Here is a 16394-nt window from a genome sequence, read left to right as displayed (position 1 = left end):
AACAGCGCCAGATCTGCTCTGCTGGTTTGTCTAAAATTTCGAAATGTAGTTGCTTCAATACCAAGATCAAGCTGAGACTGCTTTATGCTAGTGTTTTTTCTGTATTGCTATATGGGAGTAGCAAATGGAAAGTGAACTCAAGCCATCGTCAACACCTGTCGGGGTCGTATCAGCGGAGCACGCTGTCCTCATACTATCGCAAAGGGAAAACTTTCTCGATGCATCCATACGCACTATGATTGGAAAGCGGAGGCGGCAGTGGATAAGTCACATATTAAGGAGGGGCGACAATTGCTCGCTGGCTCCACTGTGGAATGGAATCGACTCTCCTCAGATTGCCGATGGGTGGGTCGCTTTAGGATACTTGGGGCAGTACTGTAGAGAAGGAGTGCAGGCGTCTCAGGAAATAATGGTCACAGCTGAAGCGCATTTGAAGTAACCGCAAAGAGCGGCGCGTATGTGTGGTTGAACGGACTATACTCCACCAAGAGGTAAATGGCAATCATATAATATGAATAATCAATGACACTGATGACATCTGTTTGCTTTTTCACCGAGTCGCAGATTGTATATACTTGGAGAAGGGGGCGAACTTAGTTGGACGGCCATCAGACTTTTGTGCGATGTACATTAATGGGCGGAACATCAAGAGCATTGATCAATTAGGCCATCTGGGTAGCATTGTTTCTCCTAATAGTCCCACCGAGTTTGCTGTCACCCAACGCACTAACAGTGTTTCGCTATCTAATATATTATAATGCAGATACCACAACTTCAACGTTAAGTGGAGACTGTATCACGTCTATGTTCTCTTCGTGATGCTACAGGCGAGCAACATATGGAAAGTGATCCTCATAGTTGCTCAAAGTTCCAAGTCTTGATTAATACCTGTTTCTTCCGTGTCATCGATGTATTCAGGCGCGGCATAATCTCAAAAGAAGACCCGAGTTGGCGTTTGGACCAGGTTCAAGTAAACATATTGATTAGAAGACGGAAATAACAGTTGATAGTCAAACTTGGCTATTCCATGGATTGCAGTCTACAATTCAAATTGAGTGGATGAATGGGTGGTCCCAGAAACATATAGCGCAGAGCAGTATAGGAACAACGCAGGAAGGGCTGGAAGGAGCTGAGGCACATTTCGACTAAGTGGCAATGATGCTGCTCCCATTCAGAAGATACTGGCGACCATAATGTAAATCTGACAACAGGAAAGTAAGAGCCCTACTTTTCCTACCAACCAATTACGGTTTCTCGAGGAGAAGTGCATTTAATTTCGTTGTTGGAAAGCAGCAGAATAGAGCGCATAAGTTTTGGAGAAAGTTAAAATTATAAGCTACAGGACCCAACAAAATCAAGGAAACTTACTATAACGAAACCTTAATTATGCAGGCAAAAAAAGGACGGATTCATGCTGGCAAATGCAACTACCACTCACCCTTCAAAAGGACTGACATCGTTTCATTGCTCTAAAATAGAAAAACATTGTTCTAGTTTTCCATAACTTGCTCACGACCGTAAATAATCCTCCATGTCCCCATATGGATCCCAGTTTTCTTTCAATTTAGGACATGGTTTACATTTCAAAACATTTTCTCATATTTCTGGAATATTTTCACTTTAATTTGATAGCAATCATAATAAATTGCCATAATTTTCATATTCCTTAATCCAAACATTGTTCGCATTACAAAACCCTACCATAAACCTCATGTCCTCAAATCAGCATCAGCATCAACAGCGTTTAGAATCCTTACAGTCAATGACCACGTAATGATTGTAAATCATGAAAAAGCTGTAACTGTTAAAGCCAGTTAGCCATTTCACTTATTACCCCTATAAAATCCTTATCTTATAAAGTTGTAACCCACCACATGCCTCTCAAACGCTAAACGCTATATTCGCATATCCCATCAAGTGGATTGGAGGGTCTCATAACAGAAAGCATGGGGGGCATTTGGATACGAGCGTCGTACCAAAAGTGCTCTGCAACGAGAGAAAAAAACCCCTAAAACCCTTTAACTTTTCTCTAGTCTCCTCTCATATAAATATCGCGACTATCATACAAAAACTGAGAGGCATGAGTCAAAGGACTGTTTCATGGATAACTCATAATAAAAATGGAAATTTAGATAAGGACTATGATGTCGCCACTTTCATGTGTACTAGGCACCATCCTTCGCTCCGCCTGGGAGGAACATTATAGTACTCCGAACTCGCCGTTTGACTCCTCCTCGCAGCCAGTGGAGCGAACCATGAATGCATGAGATTGTGTTCAAAAAGAGGAAAATAGAAAAACGTAAGGAGCAAGGCAAGGGGGCTACAATGTGTACTACATATGCAGGATGCTGTTCAAGTAATGGGAACATACATCATGTCGTCCTATTAGTCCTAGCTCTGGCTCTTGTTGTCGGCGGAGGCGACTTGCAAACTACTACCCCCTCGTCATACAGTCAACGAATGATGCTAGTTATGCTACCCTGCATACGCTCCGAACTCTTATTTGTCTATTTGTCTGCGTGGAATGATGCAATGCATGCACTATGTCAAATAGCGTAGGATTTATGAATAAGCATTATATGGCTCGTTTTGAATATAGTTTATGCTTCCATTGTTGCTGCAACACTCATATGTTTTTCACGCTTTAGAATATGATCCAATGACTTATTAGCGCGAAGATGTTCCATTCGTTTGTCTGTTATAGTGCAAATCTTTTAAGGGTTATGTCCTTTATGAGATTACTCTGTGAAGGGACCGAGAAATAGGTTGGATGCGGATATCGGATCAAGAGTTCAGATATTACATCATTCTTATTTCGTTGGTATCCATAATGAAATTTCTTTTCAAATAAAATATAACTCAACAATACAAAGGAAGAAAGAAGGCAATTATTGTATCTGTGCTCCGAGGCATGACCAGACAGTCGCAACCCCTACAATTTCACCATGAACCATCTCAGAAACACAATCATTTTAAAGTGCAGGAACGTGATATTCGTCCTGTCGAGGATTTTTTTCTTGTATTACACAAATTCGCTCTATGCACACTCAAGACTCCTCACATTATTGTAGCATCCACCTCGGCTCAGCCTCATTGGATAACTGTGTGGCTATGAGACATGGGAGCTGCAATGGGAGTCAAAAAGATTGACTGACTTGGTCAGGTATGTAGACCACGATTCTTTCTCTGATACAATGAAAAAATGGAGTTCTAATACAGTGGGTTGAGAGCTATGCGTAGGCGAAGAGCTGAAGTCTCCTTCCTGGCATCGATCGAGAGAACGGACATCCTATTTTCAATGTGAAAATTCCCAGGAGTATTTAACATGTGTCTATATTTTGCATTTGTACGAAAAAACCTCCCATGGTTTAGTCCACCTAATTTTCTTCCCCTCGGACACCACCTTGTCGTAATGGGGAATCCTGTAATAGTCTCCTACTACACTAAGGGTGTCCAAAAGATGAATATGGAAACGAAGGAGTTAAACTCTCCAGGTCGTAAGAAATCACAGACTTCGAATCCAACCGCGACCATGAGCAATCATGTCGCGGCCAAGGCGCGGATTTTGAAGGCCTCACCACATTCATACATACAAATCTGTAGAAGGCATGTTTTCCGACTCAGTGAAAAGCTGCATTTAGTGTCTACGGCGAAGCTGTCCATAAAATATAGTACGGTAACTCTCAACTTGGGAGAAAGCGGAAATCTGCCTACAGCCGGCCTGTCCGCGGTACTACAGCCCAAATCAACCCGCAAACGGAAGAGGAATACTCGGCAGATGGGAGCTTCGGCTACTAAGGAGGAGGGATTACAGGCTGAATCCTTCCAGTCAGAACCTTTTCCTTCGCCCTTACCGGAAAGAGCGGAAGAAAGGGAAGCTGGGGACGTGGACGCTATTGGTTTAACGTCGGTATGTGGAAATAGATCCAAGCGGCTTGGATACCGTGAACCTAGGAAAGCCCTAAGCCGGCGGTAGAAGAGGGCACTGCGAAGGAAGATGAAACACCTTGGGGATGAGGACACGGACGTGGATGTACCACTAGGTGCGATGACGTCCAGAGAAATCGGACGCAAGCAAGCGGAATCTCCGCTGGAAGGTGGGGATAAACTGGTAACCCCTGTGAGATCCAGACTGGATGCACCCGACTCTTCTGTCAGCAGTAATGCCCGCAAGAAGCGTAAGACCAACGCTTTATTGTGTTCCGCACCAGGGTTTAGGACAGGTGTGCCGGGAGGTGATCAAATCAGCAAGAGGGATCTCAATGAAGCTGGTCCCTTCCATAGGAATATTGACACGAAGGCGGGAAGGAAGAGGACGTATGTGCAAGCTGCAGCCTCTGTTCTTATTGCTGCCCTGGGAGTGTCCTCCAAGGATGGCAAAATGTTGGAGAGACAATTTACCATCCTCCAGGAATGCCTTGTTCCAGCAAGCAATCCCGGCTTTGAGTTCTGGCAGTCAGCCCGAGTTCACTATTGTGAACACTGAGCTACGCAAGACAGAACATGTCGGATGTTAGTTACCGGGCCCTCGAAGGAAGGCAGAGGACATCATCTGCATGCTGGGTGAACAGAACCCGGGCATGGATTTTGGACACTGGAGGGTTAAATTCATGAATGCCAGGAAGGACAAATCTACAAACGTGGAGGGTTTTAACTTGGTATTCGAACTGGACCAAAAGAGTCTGAATGCACACAGGGGAAGTTACCGTATGGTGCTTCACTTTTTCCTAGATAGACTGAAATTCTGTCATATCAGGAAACTGTAGAGCATCATCTCCATTTTGAGAACGAAGAACAATAATGGTCTTCGACTCACATAATGTAGAGCAAATTACAACATCTTCGGTGCGTTCTTCCACAATGGATCTGCGCGTGGAGGATAGTGCATACAGTGGCGGAACCGCCGTATGGTGGTTCGAACTGGTGAAGGGACTACAGAGTGAATCCTACCTGTTAGTAACTTGTCCTACACCTTCGAAGGAACAGGCGGAAGAAAGGGAAGCCAGAGACGTGAACGGAACTGACTTGATGTCAGTTCGAGTTATCGAATGTATGCAACCGAAACCAGTCAAGGTGCTAAGTGGAAAACAGACGAATGCTCTTCGGGATGAGATGAGATTTTCCATGGATGAGGACATGGGAACTGCTGTAACTCCAAGTGCGGCTTTTCTCAGAGAAATCAAACATGACTAAGGCAAGTTTCTGGCGGCACGGTAAGGGGGAAAGCCCGCCACACGCGGACCGCGGCATACGCTTCTAACTGTTTTCCATAACACATTAGACTAACTTTATGTCGAAAAACATAAAGACTGGTCAAATCAACCTGCAGCATGCCAAAGCCTCCTCCTATCTGTTGACAGCGAGACTGACAAAGCTGCAGGACTGCTCCTACATTTTTTTGGTGCAAGAGACGTGGGTTCGATTGAACAGAATCTGTGGCAATGGATCAGTGAAGGGGGCTAGGATCTTCTACGATGAAAGATTCATAAGACTGACAGCTTGTGTCCTGGTGTCAAGACACTTAGAGGCAACCATGGTGAGGCAGTTCTAATGCCAAGACTTAGTTACGGTCAGCGTACGATATCAGATTAATGGTGAGAGGAAAAACATCATAGTTGCCTCCGCTTATTTACCCTATGATTCTTTGCATCCTCCACTGACACAAGAGCTGATTCTGCATACGCTACCTAAGGATCTGGTAGCATATGCAGAATCAAGTGGTCCCGAATTCTTTATAGGTTGCGATGCGAATGCTGCAGAAGAACGTTTGAGAGAAGTGATAGGGGGAACTGGAGCACTGCAGAAGCGGTTGTTACCTATGATAAGGAGAGAGCTACCATCCTGGCATGGATGGCATGTATTCGGCAATGCTAAAGGAGGATATTGAGCACTTATAGCAACTTTTAAGAAATATTTTTCGAGGATGTCTTGCTCTGGGCTACGTGCCTTCCTCTTGGAAAAAGGTTAAGGTAGGTCTTCATACCGAAACTTCAGAAAGATGATTATTCTAATCTGAAGAACATCAAACAGATCAGCTTTACTTCATTCTTGCGAAAAGGTTTGGAGAGACTTGTTGGGCGTCACATTCGTGGGAACGGTGACAAAGATAGACGATGCAACTCTGAATAGTGAGCACGGGATGAGGGTGTTCGTGGACATTGAAGGGGCGTTTGACTGTGCGCCTTTTCAAAAACTTTATGATGTCGCCAGAGCGCATGGTGTTGATGATGCTTTAATAAAGTGGATCCATGTAATGCGAACGTAGAGATTGCTGTGCGCTGAGGTGAGTGTCGATCACTATCTTACAGCAAAAGCAACGAAAGGCTGCCCCCAAGGAGCTCTGCTTTCGCCACTTCTGTGGACTATGCTGATCGACTCAATACTATGCGAACTGCAAAATTTTCCAATACACGCTCAAGCTTATGCTGATGATCTTAGAACGGTGGAAAATATACAACGTGCCGTTGATTGGATAGACAGTTGCTGCCTCAGACACGGTCTTTAAGTTAATCCAAATAAAATCACAATGGTATTATTCACAAAAAGGAGAGAACTGGATGGGCTTTGCCTCCCTCAGATGAGGGGAACTACCCTTCAACTCTCCGAAGAAGGGAAGTATTTGGGAGTCACTATAGATAAAAAACTTCTTTGGAACAAACATGTAGAGGTAAAGATGAGTCACTCTAGATAAAAAGCTTCTTTGGAACAAACATGTAGAGGTAAAGATGAAACGAGCTCTCTCAGCTTATGGGCTGTGTAGACGGACCTTACCTCGAAATGGGGACTCAGGCCTCATGTGGTAATGTGGGTATACGTTGCTATCATTAGGCTGACATTTGTTTATGCATCCGTAGTGTGGTGGGTTACGGTGAGACAAAAAGGTTTTCACCGTAAACTAGCCTCACTGCAAAGAACTGTGTGTCTGGGTATCACTGGTGTCATGAACACGACATCCGGCGCAGCTCTAAATTCATTACGTAATTTGCAGCCTCTGGATATATTTATTGAAAGCACTGCAATGAGAGCAGCTTATAGACTAGTTCGATTAGATCTATGGGGAAACAACGGATGTGAGGGCACAGAGCATTGGAAGAGTACTGAATGCAGTTCTTACAATGCCTTCCGATCCTCGTGTCCCCACACATCTGCTTGGTAGAAGATATGAAGTTACCCTGAAGTGTAGAGAGAAGTGGGAAGTCCCAGAGGAATGCGTGCGGAATATACGGAGGCCTTCTACACCGATGGCTCAAAAACAAAACAGGGTTCTGGAGACGGAGACCTCTCGAATAAAAGCGAGAAATGGGCTTTCCCTTTGGGATAATATGCAACGGTTTTTCAAACCGAAGTTTATGCGATCCTAAAGGCGACAAACTGGGTGATTGATGAGCGGTTGAAGTACAGACGCATCGCAATCTGCAGTGATACCCAAGCTGCATTGAGGACGTTGAGTAGTCATTTGATTACCTCGAAAATCATTTTGGAATGCAGAAACCGTTTGGAATCTATCTCTTGGTTCAATACGGTGGAACTACTCTGGATACCAGGCCACTGTCACGTAGAGGAAAATGAAATCTCGGATGCTTTATCGAAAGAGGGGGGCAATCTCCCCCATGCCGGGACCGGAACCAGCTATCTTCAAAAACTGGGAGCAAGCTTCCCACAATGACAGGTTGCTGAGCCTAAATGCTACTATAGACACTAAACCTTCCTGCTAGAACGAAACATGCGTACTGCAAAGTTTATCCTGTCGAAAAACAGCAGGACTTGCAGTAGTATTGTAGGTATTCTGACAGACCATAATTCGCTAGCTGGGCGTATGTTCAGAATAGGAATCTTTTCAAGATAATACGTGTCCCTCTTGGAATGAGGAAGCGGAATGCACGGAGCATTTCCTATGTGAATGCCCCGCCTATGGATGCATCAGCTTTGGTGCCGATGTTCTCCAGTTGCGACGGAAATTCTGCGATACGTTAACGAATTCGGAATATTCCGTTAGATGGGGGTGGCGAATACAATGGACCAACACGGCTTGAGTTGTCAGAAGCTGTAGCTTCTCCCACACCACACACACACACACCTCATTTTCACATTTTAAACTTTTCATAATTCAATTACATTTCTGAGGAACCAACTGAAATAATAAATGAATATTTCCTTATCAAAGTTGAACGAGTTATTTTTAAATTGGAATTTTCCTTACATCTTCTAAAAAGCAAAGTTCCTAGAAGAGATCATTCAACTTTCATCAGTATTTACCACGAAATGTTTCACCTCTTTGCCTGACATTTGTTTCCTTGCCGAAATTTTCATATGCCGCCTACTCGAAACCTCTTCATTTATTGATTCAAATTCAACACCAAAATGTGAGTAACCCTTTCTCCCCTTTTATCTGAACCATACGCCCACAATATTGGCAATTCGATCCAACATTAAAAGAACTTCTCACATGTTCGGATATCCTTCCCTATGTGAGTGGGAAGTTCCCTTTAATATACCATAATCGTTTTAGGTTCCTCAAAGGATAGAATTTTTCAAGAAACCATTGGCAAGACATCAACCTTCCGAAGATATCGCCTTTCACCTGTCGATTATATCCCGAAAATCGGCATTCATATGTCATCCTCGAACTGAAAGCCAGTCACCTAAACCCCAAGTTATTAGTATCGATTTGAGCACGTTCAGGACTCATTTAGAAAAAAAGTACAGATATCCAGTTTGATTGCTAGTGCACGATTGGGAGCACTATCGCTTAAAGCGTGCAATCATTCCTGCAGACGAGCAGCGCAACTAAAGTGATTTTGAGTAAAGTTTAGTGTTACATCCACCCCGAAAGGATACCCCAAGGACATTTGGACTTTCTTTATTTGTTCATGCGAATATAGTTTTTCTCTCGACTTCGGATAGCTGATTCGCTCCGTTTCTCCCTTGTGTCTATTGGAAAAGATTTTCCGTTCTATCATTCATGGTTTTCACGTTGTTTTTTTTTCTTCACGTTATCCTTGTGATTCTTCACGGTTAACTTTTCTTCTTTCGTTTAAGGTTTTTGTCTAGAGTGCGGATTTTCTGTTCGCCATAGCTCTGGAGCCCTTATACATAGCTCCTAGTCCAGAGATTAGGGACTCAAAGTTTGGGTTTTCCCTGTAATATTGAGCAATTGACTTGCAAACCATTCCGACGAGATGAGATTGTTCTCCGACAAAAATAGAAGAGGAGCCGTAAAAGGGTTGTTTTGATACGTCGGAGCTGATAGTGCGGCAAGAAGTAGATAGAGATTTCGAATGCAACTATCGCAGACTGGAAAATGACTGCACATACATACCCCTACATTAAGGTGCTTATCAGTCTGACGAAATTGAATTATCAAGTGACAAGAAGATACCACAGCAACGAACTTGGCTTGAAATTGGCAGACAGTAAGCAGGACGGCGGAGTTCAGAGATTGCTTTTCGTTGCAGCTGTGAAATGTTGCTGGGTTATGTTGTCTAGCTCGTATCATGACGTGTATAGTATCTGTCTAAATTCTGATAATGAAATGATACGAGAAAAATTTTTGGTCGATATTATTTTTGGTGGTTTGAAGAGGTTTACAGCTCCTTAATGGGATTATGGTTGAGATATATTACTTGGATCAGGCCTTACCGTTTAATCGTTTCGTTGATATTTTAATTAAATATATGCTCATGCACTTTCTTTTCTGACCTCTTGTTCCAAAAAAGTTACAGGCGACTCAAGTGACACCGAAACGTAGTGTTGGTAGTTCACCAACAAAGAAAATAGTCCGGGAGAAAGACGGTTATCTTCTAGAGAATTAGCAGGCGCGTAAGAGGAAAGAAGTACACTAGCAGTTCCGAAGAACAGAATTAAAACTCCGGAAGTTAAAAAACCTGTGAACCAAGTGCGAGCAACCACAATCGAAGGGGGACGAAAATGGTGGTTGGACGGTGGTTGTTAATAAAAATCCAAAGAAGAAAGCAAATGTGCGGCTTCACGAAGAGAGAATTGTTATCATCACTAAGTAGCACGGGAAGGGCACGCACCCTGTTGTACATCACATTCCACAGGAGAGGGGTGTAGGGTGTTGACCGACTTGATGACCCCGTCTAGTCTAGTCTAGAGGCAGCCGAATTGTATGTCTCTATCTGCCTGTATTCTCAAGTTTCCCCGAAATATCCTCTACTGGCCGAATCTGTCGTAGATAATAACGATTACAGACTCGTATACCGAAGTCCAATCATCCATCAATGTACTCAAACGGGGAGAGGTCGCTGGATTTGACGATGGCCCGGCAAAGCTGTTCATTCCAGTTTTTGCAGCTTCTGGAGAGTTATCCGTAAATCTTGTGCATATGAGATTCGAGAAGGTTATAGTTGTCAACCTTCCAAAAGAGGGCATCAATCTTAAGTGCGATATTTAGATGGGTATTTCTGTGCTCTTTTCTGTGGCAAAGATAATAGTTAAAACTGTCCTTGAGCACGTCAGAAAACATCTAAAAGTCTTGACTGGAAGAGTGCAGGCTATTTTCTACTCTGCATCCTCCTGTGCTGACCACATCAAACACAGTGCGGGTCATGTTGAAGCAGTCGGTAAAGTACAGCATAAAATGTCACATATTGCACCGAGGTTAAATTTCGACAAGTTTGTATTCTGTCTCAGATACTAGTTTCTCGTGTTATCGGTGATGATGTTTATACTGCCTGAAGTAGCTCGATTATACTAATGATATCTGCTTGCTTTCTAGTCGGAATTACCTTGCCTTATCATACCGGACCCTCGCCTGATGACTCTGTGTTTGGCATAGGAGGCAAGCAGAGTCAGACTTAAAATGAATACAAAATCAAGGGTCCCACCCATGACTCCACTTGTCTGCATCATGTCATCGGAGTACTCTGACCAAACGCAATCTCCAGCAAAGAATTACGATATACAGTGAGCTACCAGAAGAGGCTTTGATAGAAAGCAGAAGAGGCTGGCCATAAAATTAAAAATTGGCGATTATACCTATCGGCAAGAAATCCTTTCTGATTCTTATTCAGGCGAATTAACCACTCAATGTTATGTGTTTCATGTGTAGATAATGGAACTAAAACCTAGAGCTTTTTTGTATTTTTGTCCTTGATTAATGCAGAATGACGACTATCTCTTTATTATTTAAATGTACAAGAGGTACTTACTCACCATTAGAGCTATAGGTATATTTTTAGGTTTTTATATTCATAATTTTAAGAAAATTCATTTACCTAAAGCTGCAGTTTATATATACAAACCTTTGAAATAATTGATATAAAATAATACCGGAATACATTAGCTCTTATATCCTGAGGGAAAATTAATTCTATAAAGTGGAAAAGTTTTCCTGAGGGTGGAAAAAAATTTACACTACACCATTAATAAACTATCATATTAAAAATGAATCAATCAAAGGATCCTACATTGTTCGGACATGAAAAATTGGTAAATTTAATTAATTATGAATTATACTGATTCAATATCGAGAATCACTCCAGTGTAAGCGGCCATAAAACTTTTATTATCACAACGAACGATGGACACATGGAAATTACATTTTTAATTAAATTACGAATATAAACTTTGGAAAATAATAGTCGTAAATGTTATCAGTGGGTTTAAAGAAATTTCATAAAAGTATTAAAAAATGTAACAAAATATGGGGAAGAAATATAAACTGACTGACCGGATAGCTAATTTATAATACAAAAATATGATAGATTTGGTGTTTTTTTATATATAATTAAATCCAGAGGAGGCATATATATATCACTATCCTATTCCACTATTACACCCAAAGAGATTCAGTGAAGAAGCCGAGATTCAGACTATACACCTCAACAACACATTCGCGAGTCTGATTAGCCTAGAGGCGTACTTTTGGTGCTAACACTTCCGACTTCAACTGGATGGTCTTTTAGCCATCTTTTAATCTACTAAGTCATTAGTTACAGACACGTATGTAGGCTCTCGATTTGACCCAGAGCCAGGAATTGAACACACTACCATGATGTAGGCCGGTTCTTTAATTTTTAAAGTCATAAGCATAGTTTGACATATTTTCAGAGCAGACAAATTACCAGGAATCTGGAAACGAAAATAAGGTATAAGTGCGCCATTCTTGCGCAGACCTCTTCTATTCACGCATTCCTCAGGATGTTATGATATATAAGGAAATATATAGGGAAAAGTAAATATAAAAGTAAAAAGTAACTTTGTTGAAAATGGTGTGATTTCCACCAAACTTTCCATGATGCTTTCTATTAGAACCAATCTTAATGCTAAATTTTACGGATCTAGGATGAACCTCACAGAATGTTTTCAAAATATAAAAATCTACTATTATTAATTTCATATGAGCAGATATTGCAACTGAGAGAATTTTGAGACCTATATACCATCTGCACGAACCACATTATTCTTTTTTTATCAGATTTTTCGGTTGGGTTTCGGAATGGGTTGGATTTTTCAGAATGGGTTGAATTTTTCAGAATGGGTTGGATTTTTCGGAATGGGGTGTTCCCTTCTTGCTCCCACACTGCTTCCACCCTCCTTTACAACTAATTTCAAAACTACCTTTTGTCTCGATAAATACCGATCGGGATGTTTCATTTGATTAACCAGTCGGATGTATACGTATATTCGGTGGAAAAAAAATGTGCACCTCGTTTTTAGGTGATGTAACTCACGCACGAATGACACGGCGTCGAAACGGCTAATCGTGGAGTGAGTCGACGTCTAGGGGCAGTGATGACTAGGAGCATGGGCTATTTCGGCACAATCTCTGAGGACCACTTCAGCAGGCTTGCGTACCCAGTAGATGAAGTGGACTAAGGAAATGAACCTTTCTTATCAACCGTTCCTGCTACGAAATAACAACAACAAAAAACTGCAACAAGGATTCGTTGAGGGTTTCCCGCAATACGCACACGTGACTGTGAGCTTTACCAGTAGTACCGATACCATACTCGCCTTCATTAGGGAGATTATTTCACTTGTGGTGACAAAGTGTTCATGGGCGTAGAGACAACGGCTCAAGTTCATCACGCCAAATCACGGGCAATAGCTTCAGTACTCGGCGAGCCGCTCTTCTTCAACGTCAGGCCGAAGTCTTCACTGAGGTTCAGGACGAATTCTAAAGATCGTATCTCCAGCTCCTACGAGAGTTTTATCTTAAATCAATGGTGATGTTGATATATCGCTACTGTAATTACAGTTAGTTGCGTATTGTTGTGCAGTTGCAGTTGCCAGGATACGCAGCCAGAAGATTCGTTTTCGTGTTATCGGTTTGACTAAGCAAAGATATCCACCATTGAAAATTTGTCTGGAACATCTGCGCGGCTCGTTAACGAAGAGCAAAGCTAGGCTGACTCGACTACTGTCAATGCCAATAGGCAAAGAAAGTGAACAGGATTTACCGGAACTAGGCCATCCCCAGTAAAACACCGCTAGTTGAAGTTCTGGACACGCTTAGGCAGAAAGTTTTTGTTGGTTCCAGTCGATTGCGACGATACAGAGAAAATCACTCCAAACGTGTTCAGAATGTAACTTATGCAAGTAACTAGTGGAACCTTTTTAGAATGATTCCCAACAGAGTGCCTAGACAGTGCAAGGTTCGATAACGAAACCAAAAAAATGGAGTGGATTTTGAGCGATACCCGCTCAGCACGTTCAGCATGCATCACCGCCAAAGATACCCGGCCTGTTATTATCCGAGACATAAATTTGGTGGACTTTACAGAAGAAGTTCCCCCAGCCATAAACAGCTCGAAGAACTAGAGAGGCGCTTGTTTGAATCGGGTGCACAATTTTTGGGGCAAAAGTTTACTAGCATAAAGCATAAATCAGCTCAATAGTTGGCCGTAGGAATTTCTACCTTTTTTGCGGGGATTACCTACCTTCTCCCTAAAACGATACGGTGTAGAACCCCACAGAGACAAGAACAATTATTTGCGTGCCAACCCTACACAAATTTATAACTTTTTCTGGAAAGGTCAATGTATACCTTGAGACAAACAACATTTTGTTCGAGGAGTAGAAGGTCTGTCGATATTATATAGTAGGTAAGTTGAAATTTATGTCCATGTTTTTTTTACAGTTAATATATAAATTAAGCAAAAAAATTAGGCATTGTTAATTATACTGAAATTTTTTTTATTTTATTCCATCAGCGCTAGCACCTAATCCTAGACAGGAAAATGGTTTCAATAAAATCTCTTTAGCCGCTATATCGATTTCCCTAAAGCTTTTCACAAGGGCCTGGCTAGCCGATGTTCTACGTCCTATCGCATTGATCGGAAAATATTTTTGGCAACAGTCATGAAAGGGTAGCATATCAAATTGTCAGTGCGCTCGTTCGAGAGTACTAGCACCTCAGGGTGATGGACCCTGGAGAAGCACTTTGGTTTTGTATGGCAATGAATCTTCTTTCATGGCTACTACTGAATTGGATCGGTCGAATCCAAGTCATCGGTAAAGGTCATCAGGAGTCGCATGCCTATCAAAGCTCGACCCAAGATACGATAGAAATACCTTCAAGGAACCCATGCTCGATTTGGGGATTTGAAGGGTGCTCTTCTATCCGAATCCCTGCGACTGCAAATAAAATAAGCGCAATTCACTGGCATACATATTTGTAATATTGCCGGGGAGAAAGACCTATCCAAAAACCGTCCAGCCCGTCCAAATTTCGAATATATGATGTAAATTCTGCCGTAGAACGGATGCCTCGTGACGTCGGAAGCAGGGTATGCTCGACCCTATCACCACCAATTCCAATTGTTACGCGGTAACTTTTACAGCAACGTCGGACGAGTTCCTTGCAGCTTGTAAGGCAGATTGCAAACTGAAACTAAATGAAAGAGCGGGTGGAAATCTAGGAACCCAGAATGGGTGGCTAGACGTTAGAAACGTCAGACCATCTCATTTCAGGTTGCACTCTTATGGCACCAATGCAATACAAGGACAGGCATAATACTGAACTTGGTTCAAACTATGCAGAAATATGGCGTTCTGCAAACGTGCTCTATGTTGCGGAAGATTCTGGATGGATCCTACCACTGGCCACCACCACCAAAGTTGCACTGCTTTTTTAACTAGGTTGGATCATCCGAGCCTAATTACTTGGTGTGGCATCTGCTGATTACTCGGGATTGCGCGACAATCTAAGTGGATCTAAGACACCAAGCGTTGAGCAGGCCAGCAGCTGCATACCAAGTAATGGGCCGTCTCTTTTTCTTCGTATTGGCTGCATATGGCCGAGACTATCACTCAGATTTTTGCCATGTGGTAGTTTAATGCGCGGTGCCCCATTAAAAGCCCTACTAAGGTTTTCATGTTCCACTTCTTAAGGGACAGCAAAAATATGGCTCTAGCGATTCTGGATTCCTTCACAAAGTTTTTCGTTTTTTTTTTTCGATTTGCGCCCACCCGACTTTATTATCCTGATTTGACTTCACAAATGCCGATTTGGTTTGAACTGTGACTTTTATATCTTGACATTGGTCAGAATTTTGATAGGATGGCACCAAGAGATATTATATAAAAATGGAAAATGTCTACCGGTAAACTTTTATAACTCCTTGATGCGTATTGATGCAAGGATGGTGCTGCAAAGTAAAGTACAAAAGCTCGACGTTGAAAGATAATCAAATCAAAGCAGATGTCCCTGAAAGAAGCGTACAATGGTACTGCTGTATTTGATATGCTTCCGATTTTCCAGTTGATAATAATTTGTTTATGTCTACTTTCGCGGATAGCTCAGCGATCCTCAGCCTTCACAAGAAGTCAGATGACCTTTGTAGATTTAGGTAGCCATAACTAACATGGAGGCGTAAACGAAAGCAAAAGTTATCACGCTTTGTTTATTCTGAATCCCAAAAACCATGCCCGCCCATTTCGAGAGTGATGACTTTAGAATGCATTGCTCCCAACTCGTTTAAATCTAGATTAGAACCGACATAGCTAAGCAATGCAATACATATCAAGTCGCTAATTAAATCAATCTTGACCGGAATTCAGTGTGCGGTTTAGCAAGAAGTTTTGATATCAAATTGTTCTTGTAAACGCAGTCGAAAGGCTTCCGTATATTCGCAAATGCACTTTGGTTCTTGTAGATAAAAAAGTATCTAGTCGATTTCAAAAATATCCGTATATAATAAATTATGCAAAAAATCTTATTAGGATAACCTTCTAATAACCAAAAGTTCTAAATACTAGAAAAGAAATTATATCTTTATATAATAATTCGCAGAAGTTTTTAGATATTATCAGCTCTGAGACCACAAAAAGACACTTAATAGTGTGTAAAAAATTGTTAAAAAATAGGAAATTTGTATCCTACTCAAAGAAAATCTGGCACTGAAGAAGGAAACAAATGGTTCCCGAAG

The 16394-nt window shown here is 41.9% G+C and overlaps 1 protein-coding gene across 1 annotated transcript in view; it reads right to left on the bottom strand.

Moving 5' to 3' along the window:
• The window catches only part of LOC119654363 (matrix metalloproteinase-2-like), a 529164-nt gene that overhangs the window by 149801 nt on the left and 362969 nt on the right, over positions 1-16394 (bottom strand). The window lies entirely within an intron of this gene.

The sequence above is a fragment of the Hermetia illucens genome, chromosome 4, assembly GCF_905115235.1.
Source record: "Hermetia illucens chromosome 4, iHerIll2.2.curated.20191125, whole genome shotgun sequence".
Lineage (NCBI taxonomy): Eukaryota > Metazoa > Arthropoda > Insecta > Diptera > Stratiomyidae > Hermetia > Hermetia illucens.
This window is presented reverse-complemented; position numbering and strand designations above follow the sequence as displayed.